Below are 23,723 nucleotides of genomic sequence, written 5' to 3' on the forward strand. Positions count from 1 at the left end.
CCGACAGGGACTACTGAGATGGCACGAGCCAACAACCAGCGAATGTGTAAAAAGTTGTCGCGGAACATTAAGTGTTGTGAAGCACCACATGATCTTCGGCGTATCGAGATATTAATACATATATTTTGCATGCGTTGTTTGTTTTCTATTTTCTACGAATTTATTTTTAAATCATTCGCGATAAATTGGCCGGAATGAAATTATATATAAAATCAATCAGTTTTCACAATCGTCGGTAAGATACAATTATCTAAATCTCAAGAACATATTTTTATTTCTTTAAAAGTCGCTTCGACGTTTTCATACGATGTTATATTTCTTTTAGTTTTGTAAATAGGGTCAAAACAAGTCCAACGTATAATGTTACATTCGTTATAATTTTTACTCCGAAAAAGTTAATGTTACGCAGGGTCGACATAAGAGTAACGTAACCGTGTCGCATAAACACAAAATCGTTCACGTATGATCTGAGGTATGAGTGAGAATACGTTTGGTCGAGCAATTGCGTGAGTGTTGACAGGTATGGATGTTTATTTCATGTGTGAGAGGACAATCAATTTTAGTATACTCTGTGATTTTTATGGGTGAGAGCGAGCGTATGGTACGAGAGTTCAGAGTGTGAGGAGAAAGAGAAAGAGAGATTAATTTCAATATATTGCGGATAGAAATAGTTATTCTATTTATTTACGTTTACTTTGTAGTATTATATTGATAAATATATTTTCGTTATATTGAAAAATGTATATTTTACTCATAGACGGAACACGGTAACTGCTTCGCGATCACGTGATAAAATGTTCCATCAATTGACGGTATTTTATTTGCCATCACCTCGAAGGATTTTTACATATTTGCGTACCATTATACCAATTTAGTCCAGTAACTGCAATCACAATTCAATCCAGATTATGTTTTTAGTGACTATTCTCCTTTGGAGAGACGAATAAATTGTATGTTTAGTCCACTTTTTTTAACTTTGAGTATTTTCTTTGAAATTTAAACATTCAGAATAATCTCAAGTTAAAATATCCGCGAACTGTAAAAACAGAAATCGAGTACAAGTAACGGAGCTCGGAAACGATAAAAGAGACAAAGGTTTTGCGAAAAAATACCAGAAAGCTACGAAAAACAAGTTCTACCTTAAATTATCCTAGCACTAAAATTATATATATATATATTATTACACACGCGCATGCGTGGACACACAAGTATAAATATTTATTAATTTATACAATTAATATATATATATATATAAATATATTAATATTTATTTTATATAAGTTATTATTAATTGATTATGCTTACACGATAATACGTGTCACACATTCATTAAATCCGTATATAATTATTTATATACAAGCTAATTAGACGAGTTTATAAATAAGTATTGACTTATTTTTAAAATAAGTAATTTATAAATATATTTGTATTTATAAATAATCAATTTCTCTCTCTCTCTCCGCGCGAGCATGTGTGTAAAATAATTATACTATTTATTTTACACATGTATGAATACTTGTATGTATTGTAAGCTGTTTGTTGCATGTGTGCGTTGAGTGAGGGGCAATACTTGAGTTTGGTGGAGACGTTGGGACGACCCATTGTCTCCATTAAATAAACAAAGTCGTCAAGACGTGATAGTTTAAGTTATAGAAGAATCGAGAAATTGTAAACAGTTTTAAAGAAGCGGACGATACGACTTGGTTCGGAAAAGGCGGTCGGTCTTTGGTATGTGATGAGAGCAGTCGGCACAATAAAGCGTGTTTACAGATATTAAGAGTCAAACGTTGTCTTTCGATTTTTCAAACCAACTCCCCTTACAGTATAATATGTATAAAATGTATCATGTGAAATACTGAAAACATTGTCTGAATAAAATATATCTCTGAAATATTACTCTGATGATCAAAATACATACGAGTATACATATACATAATTTTATATTTTGTTTCGAGTAATTTCCCTAATAAAGTCACCGAGCAATAATATTTTCTTAAATCGAGCCCTTACATGGTACATTTCCAAATGAGAAGCATCTCGTACGTTACACTGAATATGTGAACGCAACTTTCAAATTAAAATAAGCATCGGTCTTAAATATTTTATTTAGGTACTTCAGGTCTTAAATTCAAAAAACATTTGAACCTTTTGGAATGCAAAAGCAATAAATCCATATCGTTCAGACTTTCAAGATAACTTCGATGCAATATATTATTATGAAACGAAGTCATCTTAAATAGTATAATAAACAATAGATCTAAAAGGACATTGTAGTGCAACATACTCTTCGTACGTAAATGACGAATGCTTTCTTACGTAAAGAAAACATCGATTTACAGTATTTACGCAACTTACGGAGGTTAGTTATTTCCGTATTAGGTGTTCTTTAACACATTAAGCGCCACGCCTGTTTTGTCTTCTTTTCGTTTAGACCGCGCTAATCGATTTCATCGATATGCTGGCGATCAGAGATCTGTGCAATGTTGCGATAAGACTGCACGTAATACTTCAGATGTATTTCTTATATACAGTGCTGGACAAAAGTATTGGCACAGCATCATTGTTCTGATACAAGTGCTTATAACTATGAAACAAATTGATAAAAAGGAGAAATTTTTTAATACATTTATTTATTTATTATTCTAGATTATTATTTAACAGAAACAGTAATATAAATAAAGTGATATGCGAAATAATAACAAAAACATATTTATTGAGCGTTTTAAGCGTGGACAAAAGTATTGGCACAAATGATTGAAAGTACTTAGAAATTAAAAATTAATATTTGGTTGGCCCTCCATTCCTCATGATAACTTCCTTCAATCGTTTTGGCATTGAAGTTACCAATTTTTTTGTAAAATCCGGCTCTATATTGTTCCATTCTTGTAAAATAATAGCTTTTAATTGGTTTTTGTTTGTTATATTATATTTTCTAATTCTTTTTTCTAATTCATTCCAAACATGTTCGATGGGATTCATGTCTGGACTCTGGGGTGGGGTATTTAACGTGTGTGCGGTATTGTAAACGATCCATTGTCGTACAATATAGGCAGTATGTTTTGGATCATGGTCTTGTTGAAAATAAAAATCACGCGGGAGATTTAATTTATTAGCACTTTTAAATAAGTTTTCCTTTAATATATTTAAATATACATATTTGTCCATAATCTCATCTATGAATACTAATTCGCCAACCCCAGACGCTGCAATGGAACCCCATACCATGACTCCACCTCCTCCATGTTTCACAGTGGCTTGTAAATGTTGTGGATCCATTTCCGTATTTGGCTTTCTCCAAACTAATACTCTGCCATCTGATTTAAATATATTAAATTTACTTTCATCTGAAAATAATACGTTATTCCAGAATGTGGGATCCTTTTTTATAAATTCTTTTGCAAATTCTTTTCTCATCTTCCGATTCTTCTTGGATATGTATGGTTTCCTTCTTGCGACACACGCAGAATATCCCGCATCTTTTAACACTCTCAGTATAGTTTTCGAACTTACTTCTTTTTGATTTTCTTCATTTAACTTTGCTCTAAGTTGCGATGAGTTTAATTTACAATTTATTTTCACTTCCTTTACAATTTTCCGTTTTTCTCTAACTGTTAACTTTGAGGGACGTCCACTTCGATTCCTACTTTTGAAATCTGATTGATTCTCAAATCGTTTTACGACACTTCTAATAGTGAATCGACTTCTATTAACACTTTTTGCTATTTCACTATAAGATTTTCGCATTTTGTGCAAATTTAATATTATTTTTCTCTCTTCACTTGTAGTTTCTTTCCCTCTTCTTGACATTGTTGCTTGTTATATTTCCTATGTTGCTAATCGACTGAACTTAAGGATGACTGTTAGAAAAAATGACTATCAGGGAATCCCCTACCTATACCATCAAGTAACAATCGGATTTTTTTCCGAGAGATACAACTACACTAAATTTTGTATAATGTGCCAATACTTTTGTCCACGCTTAAAACGCTCAATAAATATGTTTTTGTTATTATTTCGCATATCACTTTATTTATATTACTGTTTCTGTTAAATAATAATCTAGAATAATAAATAAATAAATGTATTAAAAAATTTCTCCTTTTTATCAATTTGTTTCATAGTTATAAGCACTTGTATCAGAACAATGATGCTGTGCCAATACTTTCGTCCAGCACTGTATGTATTTATCACAATCGGTACTACATATTATAAGATTCGTCACAAATTGCAACGAAAAACTGATACAATGTCTAAAATTCGAGGATATATCGTAAAAAATATTACGAAGATAATGCTGTGCAATTTACAGAAAATTGACAAAACAAGTTACAATGTTCTGTGAAACGTACAAAGGACAACCATTTTTTCGCTAAGTAATATTCAGATGCATTCTTTTATGATCTACAAATTATTTAAAATTTATTAACCATTTACACTCGAAGATTCTTCCGTGACGAAGAACTAGTCGTTCGACGAAATTTCTTGAAACAAAAATTACATATAATTTCGAGTATAATTTTCTTTGCTCGATATTTCGTACATTTTTATATTTTGCGAGATACAATATTGGAGCGTGAAGCCTTGCAATTTTTCACGGCGCAATATAACGCGTGTCTACTGCGGTGAATTTATGGTAACTGAGAGTATACTTTCGAGCGCAAAGAGTTAAAAGACGAATATAATTTTTTAAATTGTATATCGTCAGTCAACAATGACTGACGCGACCGGAACGAAAAGTATGTATACTATATTGTCCCTCACCGTTGACTGACGCGACCTGAACAGAAAGTACAGTGTCAGTGACTGACATGGCGCTTAACGTGTTAACGCTAGATTTACTAATCAGTCAACGTGACTGGTTTCAACTGCTTTTGCAAAGAAATTCACTTAAAATCCCGTAGCATATTTCCAAAAGACTTTTCATTATGACTTTTTCCATTCTCTGGATACGATCAATTTCATAAATTCTTCCTTTTCCAGTATCGTCGATCTCCCTGAGAAACGTACGAGGAACATCTTAATGCACCGGAATCTATTGGTAGCTCTATACTCGGTCCAACGAGACAAGTCGGTAAAGAAAAATAAACGTTCGTGTGGAGTTCGTGCGTAACGGAAGACTACAAATCATAAGTTTGTGCTTGGCTTGCCTGTGCGTCGATCGTTTATATTTGTTTACATCCGTTGACTCGTCTACACGAGTACAGTGTTAGCGAACTTCGTATCTAGAAGCCGGTAGAGAAATTGAACTCGTCTGTTAATCCGTGAAGATTCGAAATCGTAAGCGTGGACGATTTCGAGAAAATGTGATCAACGAACATCAAAGATACTTGGAACACGTAACAGCGCTAACTTTCCCACAGTCGGATCGAATCGCGATTAATTTAACCGGAGCTAATGCGAGGTAACTCAATGATCCAGCACGCGTAGAACGAAATGTAATTGCCTTTCTTACCGCTACGATGTTATGTAAGACACAGCCGGAGCTGGTAAGTGGCATGTACGCGCATTTTGAAGCTCGATCGCAAGACACTTTCGTCTCTACGGGCCGATAAGCCGAAGCAACGACTCGCCGGGTGACAGACGTTTACTTTCGCTGCTTAAGGCTCGTACACACAACGCCACTCCTAAATAAGGTACGATAGCTAGGGAAACGGGTTTCGTGCAAGGTAATCTCGTTAATTAGATACGTAACGACTCGTATCTGTACTTTGAAACTGTGTTATTCGTGCGTGGCCACTTTTTTCTTCGATCGACGAAAGAGAACGTGAAATTGGTGACTGAATTTCTATCAAACTGATAAGGGAACATTATTTACGTTCGATTGCGCAATTGTGTTACTTTTGAATCGAACGCCGAGTTAGACGAAATTTGTGCCTGGATAAAAGTTTCGAATAACGAAGGAAAGCTAAACAATTTTTTAGCCAACATTTGTTGGAGACAAAAAATTTGAATTCCAATTATGGAATTAAGTATTTTCAAATGAATAAATAAAAATTGAAGTACGCAATCGAATGAACGTCGCGAACAAATTGCTGCTACAAGTTGAGTTTTATTCGCTACAAATTTCAGGTTAGATTTAACACTCCTTAACCGTTTATAGTGCGTTCGAGGAGCGCTCATAGCGATACGAGCATACACTGTTTATCTATTAAACAGAATAGACAAAAAAAGTATATTGAAGTCGATACTTTTGCACAATTACTACCATCGATTTCTAACATCGAAAGAAACAAACACTTCAGGAACATTAGCTGCACCTCGCTTGCTTCGAAGCACAATGCTCCGCAAAATAAATAACTAATTTAATTTCAAGTATTTAAGTGAAAACGAAAATTCGATTTTGTCACACAAAAGCTACAATTCGAAATCGCTTATACGGGCCATCATTTTCATTGATCAGTAAACGTGATCAGTTCCACGTATTAAGTATTTATTTATTTAAAACATTCTAGAATACTGAAAGTAGAAATAAAAGATTCCGCTCATTCGAAAAGATAAACTCCAAACTTTAATTGCGAATTATTGATCGGTTTATAATCACGTATCACTGGTTTTTAACAAATTTAATTGTACAATATTTATCGCGACTGACCATTTTCGATGTTCTTCGAGTGATCGGTAATACAAAAATGCGAAACAAAAAAGGGAGGGAAAAAAAGGAGAATGGCGCGTGGTAGAGAAAAGAATTCAGCTTTCAAATTGCATAGCCCTCAAACGTTTCGTGCACTTTGGAAAACTGACCGTTCAATTCCAAGAAAAACCGGTTTCTCTCAGAACAGAAGAACCCTGGACACTTAGACCCGAATATTCTGTGTGTCATCCAGGAATGCAAGCCCTTCCCTGAAGGAAAAGTCTACGAATAGCTGGAAAAGGCGTTCACAAAAGGTTTCTCCGGTGTTTCAAAAGAATCTAAACGGGAAACCGTTACAAACCATTTTCAGGTCTAGATAGCCCACTGCTATCGCAAACCGAACCTTTCTTAATGAACACGTTTCAATCGTGCATGTTTCAAACGATCGTTGAACATTTTCGACCATGAAATTTTTGTACCGATTAGCAACGACATACATTGAATTTCTAAAACTATTTTTAACTGTTTTAACATGCTCGTAGGCATATAATTTCTCATACGTAAGTCTTTATTATGCAATACATTATATATTAGATAAAAATATAGAATATGCAAGAAAATTAAGTGCGCGTACACATAATCGCTTCGTGAGATGAAAACATGCACGATTAAAAATATAACTAATTGGATCGAAGGTAAATGCGAAAGAATGTAAAAGAATATATTGTACAAAGACTGCGGAGGAAATAAAAATCTGTATTAATGAAAATAATTAGAGAAAAATTTCTCTTTTGTGTAAATTAAATAAGGTCCAATATACATAATTGTGACAAAGAGAAATCATAAACGAAAGATAAACTAGATTAGCAAATTACTTGAGGTAAACTGTGAATAAGTACGTATGTATAGACATGTAAAACACAAACGTACAAAAGTAAGTAAATAATCTTATTCAACTGAAATGTCAAAAGAATTATTTTGTCATTCATTTTTAGTTCATTAATTTTTTACCGTTGTACTGTCCTCTTATAAAATGTTTGTAGAGTTAGAATGCATATATATATATATATATATCTTTACCGAAAAAGAAGTAAAATTTCATGGTTGAAAATGTGTTATAATAAACGAACTTGCAAATACTATCCACAACGTGGGTTTCCATTTAGATATTTAAGTTTAAAATCAACAGCCATGTCAGCTACAAACGTAGACGTTTCGAAACATATGTATTTAAATTACTATTTAAAAATAAATTACCATAACGACAAAATGACCTTACACTAGGGAAAAAAATAATTACATTACATTAGATGACCCGTGTAGAAAAAAGAAAACCTCTTGATTGCACGAAGCAATCTCTGGGAGAAAAAAAAGAAAACACTTATCTTGCCGGTTGAATGAATCGTTAACATACATCGAACATGTTACAAGCTAATATCTCTATTATTAAGCAAAATAAAAAACTACGAACAATATTAAATTTACGTCTTACACATTTTTGCGAATCTTTCAGCTTTATGCGGTCCATCGATCGAATTTTATAAGATACATTTCAAGCAGAGAACCACGAAATTCGATTATTCCATAAACGACAATAGTCGCAGTATATATAAACTCAATTTACTCTATTCACAGAGAAACATTATAGATTAATGTTAAAATGGACATACGTTATGGTATACGTGTGGTATACGTTAACGATTTAATCAACTGACGAAACAAGATGCAGTCGATCGATGTGTAATTAGTGGCTTGTGCATACGCTAGATGAATTAATTATCGTTACTATTTCATAAACTTCCATTCTAACAGATGCTATTGAGCTTGGAACTAAAGAACCGTATAAATTACAAGAAAAATGAAAAGAAATTTAAACACCACGTGTAATAAATATTTGTTGATTAATTTCTCTACAGCTGCCTTCGACTTAAACGTTAAACTCTAAAGGTCTTAAGCAATTGTGCATCATTTACACTTTCCATGCTGAGATGATTCTGAGGGACTTTTCGTTCAAGACACGTGGATCGTAAAGACTCCAGCTTATCAGAACTTGTACTTTTGCATATGGCATATACCTTACAACATTTATAATATTATATGTAAAAAGATCATGATTAGGGAGAAAAATATGTAGAGTTTAAAATTCGTCATAGGAGAAAGCAAAGATTTCTATTTTCATAAATTATAGTTGTGATATATTGCACATATAATGTAACGCGTTCACTACCATGCGGATAGTATACGTTTACGTAACATTATTCAATGATATCAGAATTAATTTGAAATAAAACATTTTATTTCAAATGTTGTTAATAATGTTATCTTTATTTTATATTTTTTGCGATCACAGAGGCAAAAGATTACGATGCATGTTATTAAAACTGCCGTAGAATGTCAATACTTTTATTGTACTAATTATAATATTTAATATCTTTTGTTCCCTTTTTTAACTTTTGAGAAACACGTTTACGCAGATATGAAATATTTATTCAAAGACACGCTCTCTTATTCAATACTTCGAATAGTAGTTAGAAGACAGTGTCAAAAGTGTACACCAAATGATTCGTATTCGAAGGAATAGTCAACAAAAATCGAGACCTCGATCGCATTCAGAATCAATCGTTATTACCGACGTACAATGAGTAGTCCTTTTTATGCACTTTTAACGACCTACAAATGTAAATAACTTCACGCGTCGTAAAGTATAAAAGAATCGCTTTCATTTTTACTCGGTGACAACCAATTCTCGTATGTTTACAATTATTTTCCATTAAAAATATTTTATATTCTTTAAACGTTTACATTCCTATATTGTTAAATCGGCATATTTTCCATATTAGCCTTCCGTGACAAATATGTACAAGAGACTACGTGCCTTTACTTGCAACATTTTCTTCACAATGTACGTACACTTTTATCTCGTAGCTAACACTAATTTGTATTGAAATTCAGTAAAAAGAATGTATCGATATTCTCGTTATGACACATTTTTTGATCGATTAAACATTTTCTCAATCAGTAGTTCAATGATTCTCTAATGTAACGGAAACTGATTAAACACGATTACGTAACGTGCTAATGACGATACATTAATGGCAATTACACGGAGAGAAACAACACTGCAAGTATTAATATTAACTGCATACAAATTTAAACATACATTAAAGATTATGTTAATCCTGTATCGAGGGAAATTTATTGGTAAATTAATAATAACGATAGTAATGCAAATAACGATTTGTACACGCAGTTTAAAATTACGGTATATATTATGAAAAAATGCTTTACCGCGCGAATAAGAAAATTCGTCAAGATAATCATCAATTTTATTAATGCAAAAACTGAACGTACAGCATTTTGCAAATTGTGTTGGCAACCATTGATTTCTACATATATATCAACACACCAATAGATTATTAGGCATTAAGATAGTTTCAACAAAGAATTTTATTTGTAAATAATAAATAATAAGTTCACTCTTAATGCAATTTGTATGTCGTAATACATAAAAATGTATATTACAGAATATCCCGTACCTCCGATTATTTGTATTACTTAAATTATTATAACCATCATTAAGATGTATATACATTAAAATGAATTATTTTATCAACGAGATAAATGGAATAACTTTCATCACAATTTGCATGTAGCAACTCAATGATAAAAGAGAATGGTATTTAAAAAATGACTATTTTTGGTTCCACTTGAAAATGAAAAAGACACGCAAAATCGTCAAGAATGATTTCTAGGGGATAAAAGACGTTGTTGTTACTTTCACGGAAAAACGATGGGCAAATTGCCAAAAATACATGCAAACGTGTGAAACTGACAGTGATCGAACACACCTAAATGTTATGTTTCACTTTCATCCTCTTCGAATATTGTACCATTTTCAAAGTCATTAGTAAAAAAAACTAACAGGTAAATTGTGCGAAGATAAAAATCGTGCGCTCAAGCGTGTATGCATGTAATGGAAAAAGTTAATATTAGATCTTTTCTATGTAAGAACAACAAAGCAGTCAGAAGATTCGTCTATCTCGTGCAAGTGGAGAAGTGTTTACCTTTGGTGTCTTATGATACAGTTAACGATAAGAATCTCTTCTTTTCCGAACGGCATTAGAACAGTATGAATTAATTTCTATGGTAGTTTCAGACAGTATGGGTGTTAATGCAAAGTATGGTCTTTTAAAATTAGTAGGCAGAAATAATTATTTTGAATCGATAAATACAGCCATTTTAGAAGTATAATGTATTTTCTTTCAAAAGTGTAAAATAAGTATAAATACAATGCAATATAGGTGTAAACATAACAACAACAACCGGATAATAATTGTACACAAAGATGAATAAAATTTGTACAACTTGTGGAAAGTCGCTTAAAAAATTAGCACGAATAAATTATTACCCATGAACAACGTATTGTAAAATCTGCTGTCAAATTACAGAAACATTCTGCAAATGAAAAAAAGACTCTGCTCGACCACACAAAATGTCACCGTTGATGAAAATATACAAGGCTTTAGTACAGTGCAAACTTTGCTTTTTGTCAATCTTATTTGAAGCATAAACAACATTGGAACTTAATCAAGCCTGATGGAAGTTTGACTGATAGGTTATATTGTAAACATTTAGGGTCCTTATCCAGAATCGAAAAATGATACCTCGGTCGAATATTGTCGAAGTAATTAACGACCACAAAAAAACGTCCTGCGACAGAAATATTCAAAACACCACATTGTTTAATTTATTTGACAATTTTAAAATAACTTTGCTATCTTAATTGTAATATTTAAACCTGTATCTACATTCAGCTTCGACGACCTTAATACAAATAGGATTTTACAATATCCAAAACAAACCAAAATCGAACCATTTATCACAACTAATAGGCGAGGAAAATCTATACATAAAACGAGCATAGTTTCAACGAATAGAAGTCACAGAATTGGAGTTAATTTTCAAAAACGAATTGCGAAGATCTTTGTTTATATGCACGTGATACATACCAAATCAAACAAGCACCATTACTCCGACCATATCAATGGAAGCAAAAACTTCGAATTTTAAACGATATCATCATACTGTATCGATTACCAAAAATATCAGATTAATGTGGAACTAAAAAATAGTTTTTTTACTTGAAACGAAATTACATTTCCAACATTCAAATAGTTTAAAATATTTCGAATATATACTAATAGATTAAGAGTAAAACAGGATTAGAAACAATTTTTGCATATATTTACATATGGATGCAAGGTCGGTGAACAAGTGGTAGATTGTTTCCATATAGCAAAGATCTTATAGTACCTTGATTTTGTTTGATTTCAATTTTCAAAACCTGTTGGTTTCCTCGCTAGTTATTTCGAAGACGGTTTAATATTCAAAGAAGAAGATGAGTTCGATTATTCACACATTTGTATCCATTTTTGAGAACCTTCCCATCGTTTTTCGAGGAAATGGAAACAACGTTTTTTGTTCCTTGGTTGATACTCTTGATAATTTAGCACGAATTTTTCATTTCCAGGTGAGTTAAATGACAATTTCCTACCATGAAACTTGTTTTGGAATGCAGCTATGCAAGACTCGAAAAACTCACCGTTACTAGAGTCAACTGAAGCAGTATATCGTTAATATATCTTGCGCTTCGTGCGATCGTCTCCAATTACTCGACAAGAAAAATCATACAACTTTCCATGCAATGGAACACGAAACACGCAGACGTTACCGAGTAAAGTGCATTTACACGGAATCACGTAAAAGTGACTCATGCTGCCATGTAGCGTATATCCTCGTGTTATGAATGAAACTATTCTATAGGCTTGACTGGTACTTATCAGAAATTCCGATCCATTTTACATGAACTTCCTATTTGCACATACTTCGTATGTACGTAACTGTTACTATTTTATTCTTACATACCGCATCAACGTTTCAGATCTTTGGTAGTGTTCGATAATGATAATTGGTACTGTTTCTTCCTTTCGACACAAACAAAGTTATAAAAATTATAAATAACCATCGGAACAATACTTGAAACACGCTATAATCCAGATTTTTTTTTCTTTCTTTGGGCCGTGTCTTACAATAATAATTCAAGCCATAAATGATTTAAAAAAATATGTTTACATCACAGAGAGTCCAAGGACATGGTATTCCTAAATATTCAAAAATGATCTAAACCTTTCCCGCAAAGCACTATCATCTATTACGTCGTAACATATGAAATTTCCATAAAATAATAACATTATTTAATACAAATTAAACATAAAGTAATATCCACTGTGATACATAGTACTTGTAACGGTATTGTGTTCGTCAATTTTATTTCAGTTTCAATTTTGTTTCTTTCCACGGAATAAAACATTGTGATGCTAGCAAAAGAACGATGAATACTTTTTCAATATACACAAACATAGTGCAATTTAAGCAGGTGGAAACATTAATTTGGCTTTTGAAGAGAGCCTTGTTAGTAGAACTATGGTTGTACAAATGTAGCGCATAACTTTTTCTGCTAGTGGGCCAAATCAAATTAAAATATTTTCTGCGGATCAACTTTCAGACAAGGACAAGAGTTAGTGATACATTTCAATTGAATATAGTATCAAATTTATCAAATTTTAGAAAATACACTTACGGGGAAATGCTCAGTGAAAATTGTAACAACTTGTCGGTAGTTACAATGACATTCGCCCAAGAGTAATAATATATTAACACTTGCGTCAAAGTTAGCAACTTTAAACGTTTCATCTACGAGAAAGACTTGCAAATACTAAAACTGATTGCTCATTTCTCAACATTGGTATATTGTTGACATGTTCCAGGAAATCGTCTTCGCATTTTCAAGCTCACAACTAAATATGAACGTTTGCAAACAGAATTGAAACAGCTTAATATTTGTCTCAGATCGTACTTGGAGAATCAATTTTAATTTTTCGTTATATCTCTATAACTATACATTAAACAAATATCGAGAAATGATTCGAGTAAATATTAAAAAAAAAAAAAAAAAAAAAATGAATACATACTATTTCTCGTTTAAAAAGATCTTGGGAGCCCCCTTTTTCCCCAGAAATCAAATAAAAAAAAATTGTCGAGCAGTAAAAACTGGCCTTTGTGTTCAATTTGACTGTAACAAAATAAAGTCAATATCTTAAATGAATTCTAAGAAAACAGCTTGCAATTCCTTATTTGGTACACACTGCATATTAAAACACGAGGATTAGTTGAAACCGTTATGAGAAAATATTTTAGTAAACGTAGGAATAATCTACAAGGACACACTATGTTTGAATAGGTGTTTGAGAGTTCCAATGGTAGAGCACTCGAGTAAGAGAGGTTCAGATAACGAAGGCGTTCTACTGTGCAAGGAATTCGATTTCTAACGTGGATTTGTTGAACAGAATTTTAACCGTATCCTAGTCGTGCAGGAATTGGCAATGTTCAAGGTTTTCTTCCTCTTTGCTTTCCTTTCATTCCATCCGCCTAATCTTTCTCAACGAATTGCCGTTCACCGACATGAACCTTATTGCAAAAGAAATGAAGGCGCGACCTCCGTCGACGAACGCACGTTATTCCACTCGAAAATGAATCATCGAGGCGAGTAGAAGATACTCGATGATATATGTACGCATAAACCAGTTCGTTTTACGAAACCCTCTTCACCTCGATGGATCTCGATTTCAACTTTCTTCGAGCACGTTCACTTGGACCTGGATTCATATTGTTATTAATCTTGCTCGAACCGAACGCATCAACAAAATACACTGCTGCTGAGAATTTATAGAATTCTTATCAACCATTCCTATGTTTACTATTTATAAAGTTTGCGATTCGATTGTCGCCTCCCTTATCTAGAATATATTTGTTTCGTTAAAAAAAAAGATTAGGTTTCTCTTATGCATTTCGGATGATATATTGTCGTTGAGAGACAACTTATTGAACATATGCGAAATTTAACACGATACATTACAATTTAGTAGCTTTTTTTTTCAATTTTGTCAGTCAAACTCGTCGAAGAAGGGTCGTTGTAGAAACTGAAAACATTTTCTTGGAGAATCATAGATAATGGTATAAATACACATAATCGTATTCCAAGGCTGCACCAACTACTTAAAAAATAATTTTCTCTTAGGTGTATTTCAGATAAATAAGATTAAATGCCAAATTTATAGTTCCTTGTGTATCTTAAAAAACGTTGATTGTTCTATAGATTTCGATAAAAGTAGCAAAAAATTTTTACTCGTTTCTCAAAATAAGTATTCATAGCTACAAATGCGATTCTTCTTTTAGATGTCGGAAAATAATCGAGTTAGCAGTGACAAGTATTCAACCCATGCAGTGACAGCGTGCACACAGTACATACCTACTTGTTTTGAAACGCTTAGATCGTTAGATCACTTCCCATTGAAAGCAAATATTTTGTTCAACATTCGATAAAACGTGTTTCTTTCTAACTTTACTTGATCTGTAGTAATACTTTCTTCTTTCTGTCTCTTTAAGTTACATTTATGAATGTTTCTTCTTGAAAAAGAATGAACATAACTATTATACATGTGTTAACGTTTACTATAAAGGTATTTCATCTCTTTTTTCATATAATGTATACATTAACAAAATAGAATAAAAAATGTAGTTTTAATCCGCAGATAAGATTACTATTATTGTTATTTTTCATGCGATTAAAGCATTCGGACGCTAACAACTTATACTTAATTCTTTGTTTGACAATTTTTTAATGGTATTTTAATGTTGGTAATGTTATATTTTACTTAAAAAAAAAGATTACCATTACGGCATTACATCGAGATAAACTGTCGTTAAGAACTATTGTAGATAAAACGAAGTTAACACCAAGCAATGGGAAAATCTAACGAGACACTAAAATCTTTAGAAAGATCAGAAACTATAATCAAAGTAAGAATCTAAGATAATTAGAATAATATCTGTAAGGGATAAACGTCTCGTAATTCTACGAGCACCGTGAAACTGAGATTAGCTAAAGCAGGATTAATTCTTTGAGGCACAGTTCAGTGAAATGACACAAAATAATTAAAATAAAAAATGGATTAATTAGATATTTATTTACGAGATGGAATATTAACAGTCTCACCATGAAATCTGTATGGGGTTTTATTTTAATTTTTCACGGTGGGTTGAAAAATATCCCACTATGCATATCAGCGTACTGAAAATGTGGAACACTTGTTAACCCAGTATACACCAATGAGTTAAATGGACCTCGAATTGCAGCTTGAAAAGAATTTTTAACGAAAAAAATAAAATAAAATAAAATAAAACAATTAAAATAGATTAAAAAGTATAAAAATTGGTGGTTCGACTTTTGTTCAAGGATATCTTTTTTCGAATAACATAAGGATTATTATTTTAATAGAATTACAGTGTTGTCTCGCTATAGGTCGTCCATCTGGGCAGATAGGCACGACTGATGATTCGTATCGGTCCTCTATTTTACAGTTCTTTCGTTCCTTGCCACGGCGAGTGCGACAGACTGATAGTGAGCGAAACGGCACATGACGGCAGCAACCCATAAAGGGCCGCTCGAGTTTCAGCGGCTTCGATTGCATAGGGATACAGGAAAATAAATATCGTTTTTCTTTTAAGGAAATGTTATTCAAATTTCAAAAAATGTTATGTTCGACACATTCAACGCGAGGAAAGTAAATTAAGAAACTATACAGCTAAAGGAATCCGTGAATTGAAATTAAAAAAGAAAAAGAAGGTTATGCAGTTTTGAGAATTTGAAAAACCGCCTTCGGACGTGGTTTTTAGAACAGCGGACAATGAGCATTGAAAAGCATTGGAAATAGAAAATGAAATTGGGATATAGACTCCATTCAATGTCAGTAGGAGCTGGTTAACAAAATTTAAAAATCGTCACAATATAAGATTAATTATCAAAGACACAAAAGATTTTAGTGAACTTTGTGGTTTGCCGCCGTCATGCGCCCTCTCGCTCATTCGCAGTATGTCACACTCGTCGCGGCAACTGAGTCATCATTGATTAAAAATAGGTAAAATTTTTATCTAGATAAGAGCTTCTAATAGAATTTCGTTGTTCGTTAAATGAAAAATATAAATTACACTATAGAATGAAATAAGTCACAACAAACAAATACAAATATAAATGTACCATTTAATAAACGTCGTAAATAAATTGTAAGCAACAAACATTAAGAAACAGAATGATTTCGTTTCTATTTAAATACTATTACTACTTTGATAAGTTGCTCGTAATGGAAAAATAAATACAATTTAATAATCGTAATAATCATTAATATTTTGAAAATTATTTATAACAAAAAGAACTAATTTGTATCTATTAAAAATAACAAAGCTCCAGTTTTACTCATTTCTATCTAGATAAATTCTATGTAATTACAATTTACACAAAAACAAATCATACTAAAATTAAAACAAGCATAACCTTCACATTTTCTTACATTATAAATTATGAAAGTTATACTTGTTTTAATACTAAAATGACTTGTTGTGTAAATTGTAATTATATAGAGTTTATCTTGAAAGAAATAAGTATAAGCGAATTTATATTATTTTTAATAAATACAAATTAGTCCTTTTCATTATAAATAATTTTCAAAATATTAATGATTCTTGCGCATATTAAATTATAATCATTTGTTCATTACGAACAACTTATTGAATTAGCAGCAGTATCTAAACCGTAAGCAAATTATTCTATTTATGAATACTTGATGCTTTATTAGGAGCCTACGCCGATACACCTTGTAGTGGAGGAGAGAGAGATTAGTTACAATGAAACACGAATGACCACCTATAATGAAATAATACTGTAATAATACGAGCATATATTTGAAATAAAAATATATACATATTCAAAGTTGCAACTATCTCTATTCATTTTGTAAATAAAACGGAATTTTTGTTACATCTGGTCAAATATTCCTAAGCGGTTGTGTATATCTTTGGGATTTAACGTTCGCTGGGAAACATACTCGATTTACATTCACAAACACTTTTACTCCATGGTGGGTTTCTAGAGCATGAGAGAAGGGAGTTTTAAACAGCTTGTTCGAACCTACTATTTAAGATATAACAGATTTAAAAAAAACACGTTTCTACTTTTGGCCCTCTTCTTAAAATATGGTTATCTGTTAACTCACGATCAAAGACTGCGAATTGACTCTAAGCGTCATAAATATTAATGTGAAGGTTAACAAAAACAACTTTACGGATAAGAATTCCACAACCGTAATAAATTGTTAAAAAATCGATCACGGATTGTGAAAGTAGAAACAATTTATTTTTATTCGCCAACGGAGTGTTTCTTTGAAATGCTATCGACCATTTGAATGTTTTTCAAATCAGACATCATGATTTGCGAACAAACTCGAGAAATTGAATAAATTTAGTGACAGCTTCACAACTCTTAGATTGTAACATGTGTCTACGTTACGGTAAGTGTAACTGATACGATGAAATAATGTAGCGTTTGATTTACGCAATAATTTCAGTTAGTCTGCCACATCATCGTTCAGATTCAAATTGTGACGATAATGTCTTATTTACAACCTGTTAATTCGAGAATACTCAAAACATGAAATTCAAGAAAATGGTCCTCCAAACATAAGAGAAACTATATAAAATTGTCTAAAATTTGACACGATAATATTTACGTATTTACATACGTCGACCCAACTTTAAGTTATAATTAAATGTCGCAAAGGTAAACACGCGTATTATAATATAAAGAATTGTACTTTAATATGATTCTTTTTCATTTAAAAATTTTAATAAAATAATAAACTTGGTATAAACACCGTATAATAATAGGTCCAGATTACCGTATTACGAAAACATTTCCAAAGATTCTCAATTTATCACAAAATTTGCAACCAGATGAATTCAAAAATTTCCAAATAGCTAGAATTTAATAAATTGATTACGCACTGTGACAAAGGCTGATAACTGATTTCGCAGATTATACTGTCGTATAATAAAATTAAACGTTAATTTGCCTATATTCAAGTTCTTTGTTCTTAGGTTGACTGAACAGCAAAATTACGTGAAATTTCACATTACCGCATCAAAGTTTATAATTAACAGCTACGCTTTTGAGTAATTATCCACTGTCACCGACAGTCGATAAAAATTACGTATTTTCGAATCACTTAAACAACGTCTAATTAACTACTCTTTGCAACAGAACAAATGTAGTTAGAATTGAAATTGTATACCACGATGATGATCAAAGGGTGATTTTCACAAATTATAATATATAATATTTAGCAACAAATGAGTTTACCATGTCTTTCTATTCGCGGCAAAACCTTTTAGGATTAATCATTAATTTATAGAAGCTGCACAATCTATACAAGTTATAAAAATATATAGCCAACAAAAATTACAATTATAATACAGACTTAAGAAAAAAAAAGGTAAACAGACAAAAGAAATATAATCGTCAGGTAATTTTACAAAACATTGTACCTTTACCATGACGTTTGCAAAGAAACAACAGAGAATCGTATCTACTTCGATTCAATAACGACATTAACGGTAGTTTACAAATGTATATAAAAGTTTATTTATGGTAACCATTGTGAATTCGAAGTGACGGTCACTGATGTCCACCACTGTATTCAACGTGTTTAACAACCAAAACATTCATCGCAGTCGTTATGAATACAATAAAACGTACTTTCATACTTTCTTAGTGACAAGAAAAGACGAAGATGTCAGAAAGAAAAATCCCAGGTCAAGATTCATTTTTATACGAAATAAAACTTGCTCGATAAAAATAACAATTCAAAGACAATATTTTTAAAGGCCTTTTTTTCAACATTTCTGATCTAGAAGTTCAAAAAAATCGATTCCATTTAAGTGTTAAAAACATGTGCCTAAATATTAAAATCGTGAAATACACGCATGTAAATAGTTAAATACACGTTTAATAGTTCAATATACAGATGACTGTCTGTTTATTATTTCATATTTTTACACTCATTTAGCGAAGTATGAAACATGAGAAATTAAGCACTGAATATCGATAGCCAAGTTTATTACAGCATGTGTAGTTGCACGAGTAGATGAAAATTGCGTATTTAACTTAAATGAAGTTTCTTTCAAAATTATCCTTTTCCAACTGGCATGCCTAAAATTTCTGACGCTAATGAATCAATCTTCACAAAATTTGGTATACACGCAAAGGAAATGTATCTTTATTGTTAAGACACTAAATACTAGCATAATAGTTGTAAACACCTCTCCTCTATTTAAAATAACACTCATTTTTTCTGTAAAATTTCGTTACTTTTTTAAAAGTGTCGTTATCTTTTTTCCATTGTATGCAATAGGTTGTTCAATAAGTTTTATCGAACGACGAAACTTATGGAACTTAGTAGTTCCAGACATACGTAGCTGCGTTTAACCAGCCTAAAACACAAACTTGTAGTATTCTTTTTGTTTCAAAATAGAATTTTTTAAATCAGAGCATGTATTTTATTTTTATCGAAGCACTTTAGAGGAATTTAACAAATTAGAGGATTCTTTTGAGTTATACATTATATACATTCTACAGGAATTAAGAGCCACAAAATTTGTCCAAATGTACACATCAAAGAATTTATAATTATATTAAGCAGATATGAAATAAATGAAATTATTCTTAAGCTTGTAGGATTTTGGGAATCGATATATTCTTTACTCAAATTTGTACGGTATATAATTTTATGTTTGTAACGATTTCTGTCTCGTTTATAAAATAACAAGAGAATTATTTGAAACAATAAATGTTTTGGAAATATAAACATATACAGATTCACTGATTTGTAAAATTGATAATTCGAATTACATGTCAATATACATCTATAATGGTGTTGAATAGTTGATTTGAAAAATCTTTAATTGTGAAGCGTTAATATTGTAAATAATATTTAGGAAAATTAGTAGAATGTAAATGTCGAATTACATGTCAATATACATCTATAATGGTGTTGAATAGTTGATTTGAAAAATCTTTAATTGTGAAGCGTTAATATTGTAAATAATATTTAGGAAAATTAGTAGAATGTAAATGCTGTGTCACGAATAATTAACAATATTATTTTAATAATAGTGTTATTATATAACAGTATTATTTTCTAGCGTTCATTATCGTCAGTCATTATCATCAAGCGATACGTATTGTTCGTGCGAAAATTATAACTTTCGTCATTGATCTATGAAATGTAAGAATAATAAACAGAACCACTTCTACCGCCTACCCTCTGAGATAAGTTACTACTTTCTTGAATAATCGCATACTGTAGCAAGATTATTCTGGAATGTTCAAAGCCTTCGTCATTTTATATTTCATTCGAGAGTGATCAATGTAAAAGTGAAAAATAAATTGTAGGACCTCAAAATACGCATTGAGAAAGGCGCAACTTATTTTGTGACGAACAATATGCACAATATATTTGCCGCCTTTTTCTTTTAATATAGTCTCCAACGGAGCAATGTTACCAAACTCCTTACAGGTAACAGAAAAATGTATACTCACCGTAAATACGAGGATAATCCGTAGGTAGTCGAACGAAAGAACACTGCTTTTTTTGGCCAAAAAATCTTCTACTTTTTAAACTTGCACCGTGTTTCTCTGGCACATGTCACACAAATCGTACCGTGGAATGAAAACAAAGACGTCGTTTCGGACACGAGTCACCTATTAGAAATCGTACCTTCTATTCACTTTTGTCTTTATTTGGATTATATTTTTCTGTACTTTGGATGTTCACTAGCACTTTAAAGCAACACACGCGTAAAAATGGATTTGTTAATGCATACGCGCAATAATTGCTGTTGGTTATTGCGCGTTTACTCCTTAGAAAACGATCATTAGGTTAGGTTGCCGGCACGTCACGCGCACACGAATGTATGAATAAAATTGCCAATCAAAAATCCGACTTATGTCCGGCACTCTTTAAAACTTGTCTCAATCCACAGGATGACACGAACAGGAGAACAAAAGCACCTTAGAAAGCACACACATGTAAGAAGCGCTTCTTCGGTATTTAACAACGTCGGAGAACGTGTATACACAACAAATTTGAACGACACAATACGCGAAGACGATATCGAATTTATTTTACACAAGCCGAGCCGATTCCGGTGGAAAATTTTGATAGGAATGAGAAAATTTCTTCGCGTTTAAAGATAAGACTGTATTGATCAACGGCTTTCGACGAGCTTGTGCGAATAAAATTCCATGAAAAGCCCGATATTACTGTTCAGCACACTTCTTTCCTGTCTTTACCGGCGAGCCGGTTCACAGACACACGCTTCCTTTCGTTCTCTTTGCCGCTCTCTTTCCGATCCTTCCGTTCTTTGTTCCGTACGGCTCGGCCGCTGCTACGTGACTAACCGTGTCGTACACACTCGTGCCGCACGAGGCGCGGCGAAGCTAACGAAGGGGGACCAACGGTTCGTCGATCGGAATCGACCCTCGGCTGAGGGAGCCTTTCTTTGTTCAAGCGAGACTGTGTGGTATAGCTTGTAACGTGCTTGCTCTCTCTTACTCTCACTTTAACGCGCTCTTCCACTTTTACGTCTGTCCTCTCCTCCTTCTCGTACATACACAACAGTTTACTCTCTCCCTTATTCACTCACGATCCTTCTCCTTCCCATTTCTCTCTCTCTTTCTCTCTAGCTTCACTCACTTCACAAAGTTCCCGATGTGAACGATCTCGCGGTTTGTTGGTAACTGAGACGGTGGCGACGATGGAAGGTGAATTCACACATGGCATCCCAACGTCGGTGGCGATGACGATGATGGTCGTAGTATAGTGGTGGTGTTGCTGACAGTGATCGTGATGTTGATGTTGATATTGATATTGATGGTGATGGTGATGGTGATGGGGTTGTAGTGGTAGTGGTGGTGGTGGTGGTGGTGATGGTGATAGCGATGGTGATGGGGTTGTAGTGGTGGTGATGGTGCGATGGTGATGATGGTGATGATGGTGATGATGGTGATGATAATGGTGGTGGTGTTGCTGGTGGTGGTGATGGTGTTGCTGGTAACGGCGATGGCGACGGCAGTGGCGGCTATCCCTCCTCGTCGCGACGAACTTGGTGGGAGGCGAACGAAAGCAACCACCACCGGGGTTACTGTTCCCCTCGGTTCACCCTTCGCTTCAGGATACCATCGACATCCCCCACACCCCACTAATATTCTGCACACGTACATCATCTAACCACCAATTGGTGCCCATCATAACGGATGTACGAACGCAAAGAAATCGCCTCAAATCTAATCATTGGATGACTTAAATACTATCCGTCGCTTTTATGCAATCTACTAAATATTATAAATTGCATTTATATAATTTCAACCGTAAAATGTTAAATGTTATTTAACATTCGACTGTAAGTTTTAAAAAATTGATCTGGTTCAAGTCTATGTCAAAATAAACAAACAATAAAGGGAGAATAAGTTATTGGAGTTCAATGAAACGAAAAAATTTTGATAAGAATGCGTAAAAAGTAAATAAACTTTTATAATAATAGACAAAAATTATTTCTGAAAAAAAAACCTTTTCTATTGGAGCATAGGTGATAAATCCCTAATATTCTTCATGGTAAGTATGTATGAACACGTGTAATTCGTGAATCATTGAACAGTGATACTGCAGGCTTTTATGAATGAAGTATACAAATGTCATAAAATAGTATCCAATTACCAGAAAAATATTTATACCAGAACCTACAATACGACGCATGCATGAATCAATGGATAATTCTTTCTCTTTCTTACAATCTTATTGGAAGGATCTAAAATGCAGTATTATATTTTTTCTGAAGATTTTTTTCACTCGGTTCGCTGATATTCTCTAATATAATGAATTCTAATAGATTCTACACACTTACCAAATATAGCTCAGTTGCTATACAATAACTTTCAAACCCACAATTTTTTCGCGAGAAAAGTTTAAAGTTGTTTTATACAAGTATATCATCGCTTCGTTTTACGTTCTATTTCCTCCTTGCTCTCTATAACTGCAATATCATGGCAATTTTTGTCAGTGCATACTAAGAAACCTATATAAAGAAAAACTGGTTTTCGCGGTTTTGAACTTGAATACGGAATTTACTCACAGTCCAGTATGCA

The 23,723-nt window shown here is 32.7% G+C and overlaps 1 protein-coding gene across 1 annotated transcript in view; it reads right to left on the bottom strand.

Annotated features, from left to right (window-relative positions):
- The window catches only part of Brat (tripartite motif-containing protein brain tumor), a 137,603-nt gene extending 116,128 nt beyond the window's left edge, over positions 1-21,475 (bottom strand). The window contains exon 1 of the mRNA XM_076316556.1: positions 21,120-21,475. The gene's annotated coding sequence lies outside the window, so the exon portion shown is untranslated. The remainder of the gene's footprint in view (positions 1-21,119) is intronic.
- Positions 21,476-23,723: the final 2,248 nt, after the last annotated feature.

This window comes from Ptiloglossa arizonensis, chromosome 7 (genome assembly GCF_051014685.1).
Source record: "Ptiloglossa arizonensis isolate GNS036 chromosome 7, iyPtiAriz1_principal, whole genome shotgun sequence".
Taxonomy (NCBI): domain Eukaryota; kingdom Metazoa; phylum Arthropoda; class Insecta; order Hymenoptera; family Colletidae; genus Ptiloglossa; species Ptiloglossa arizonensis.